This window comes from Myotis davidii, unplaced genomic scaffold, assembly GCF_000327345.1.
Source record: "Myotis davidii unplaced genomic scaffold, ASM32734v1 scaffold235, whole genome shotgun sequence".
In the NCBI taxonomy this organism is placed as follows: Eukaryota; Metazoa; Chordata; class Mammalia; order Chiroptera; family Vespertilionidae; genus Myotis; species Myotis davidii.
The window spans coordinates 1401922-1403183 of record NW_006287462.1 but is presented as its reverse complement, the minus strand read 5'-3'; the positions used below and the strand labels follow the sequence as shown (position 1 = coordinate 1403183).

The following is a 1262-nucleotide window of genomic DNA, read 5'->3' as shown; positions in this document are numbered from 1 at the left end:
GCCCCCTCCCCCTCACTTGGTGCCAGCCCTTTCAGAGCCTGGGGAGCAGGAATTTTGATGAAGATGAGCCTCCCCAGGGCCTGGGCTCCTGGGAAGCCTTCCACACGTTGGATCTCACCAATTATCTCATTTTCATAATAACTTCACCGCTTCCCCTAATGGCTCCACTTCCATCAACAGGTACCGGGGAAAGATCAGGACACTGCGTCTTTTAAGGGAGATAAATTCAGGTCAGTCTGTGAAGAGATCATTATTTTAAAAATAAAGATCAGCCAGATGTGCTCAGTGGTTGAGTCTCCACCTATGAACCAGGAGGTCACTTGGATTCCTGGTCAGGGCACCTGTCTGGTTATGGGCTCCTGCTCCACTTCCATCAACAGGTACCGGGGAAAGATCAGGACACTGCGTCTTTTAAGGGAGATAAATTCAGGTCAGTCTGTGAAGAGATCATTATTTTAAAAATAAAGATCAGCCAGATGTGCTCAGTGGTTGAGTCTCCACCTATGAACCAGGAGGTCACTTGGATTCCTGGTCAGGGCACCTGTCTGGTTATGGGCTCCTTCCCCAGGGGGCAGTGTGCAGGAGGCAGCCAATCAATGATTCTCTCTCATCAGTGCTGTTTCTTTCTCTCTCTCCTTTCCTCACTGAAATCAATAAAAAAATATTTTTAAGAAAGGAGAGAGACCTAGTCACTATTTCATATTTACTAGTACCTTTCTGTTACTGTGCCTATACATAGAGATGGGCATCTTTGTGGGATGGGCTGGCCACCTGCCTGAGGTGTTTTTCAGATTTTTTGTTGTGTTTGTTTTTGACCCTTTATTTGCTTTTGCTGCCTCCTTATGATCGCTTCAAGAGCTCCAACAATCTCAGGTGCGGGCAGGACTGGGACATGGTGGTCTCTCCTCTCCCGCGCAAAAGTGAAGAAAGGGGAATTTAGAATTCAGAGGCTCTGTTTCTCAGGGGAGAGCGTTTCAATCTAAATTGAAAACCACGTTCAGTCTTTAATGCTCTGTCTGCTCTGACAAGTTGCTCTGCGTTCTCAGACTCACTCACCAGAAAATGGGGACCATCACCCCTTCCCTGCAGGGCTGACTTGCAGGAGAATCCTATGTGATAGGCTCGGCTTACTCGTTGGCACGGGGCGTGGTGAACAGATCCCGGGCCCACAGAATGCACCTTGACTGGGAGCAGCCTGGGGAAGTGAGCGCCTTAGGTGAGTGTCAAGTTCGGGAAACGTTGAGGCCACCTGGCCAGTGCAG

At 49.0% G+C, this 1262-nt stretch overlaps 1 long non-coding RNA gene across 1 annotated transcript in view; it reads right to left on the bottom strand.

The window, feature by feature from the left end:
* Nucleotides 1-1248, bottom strand: part of LOC107182394 — a 4402-nt gene extending 3154 nt beyond the window's left edge. Inside the window, exons 1-2 of the long non-coding RNA XR_001513117.1 lie at nucleotides 1057-1248; nucleotides 119-208 (exon numbers count right to left, since the gene is read on the bottom strand). This is a non-coding gene — a long non-coding RNA (uncharacterized LOC107182394). The remainder of the gene's footprint in view (nucleotides 1-118; nucleotides 209-1056) is intronic.
* Between the last annotated feature and the right edge of the window lie 14 nt (nucleotides 1249-1262).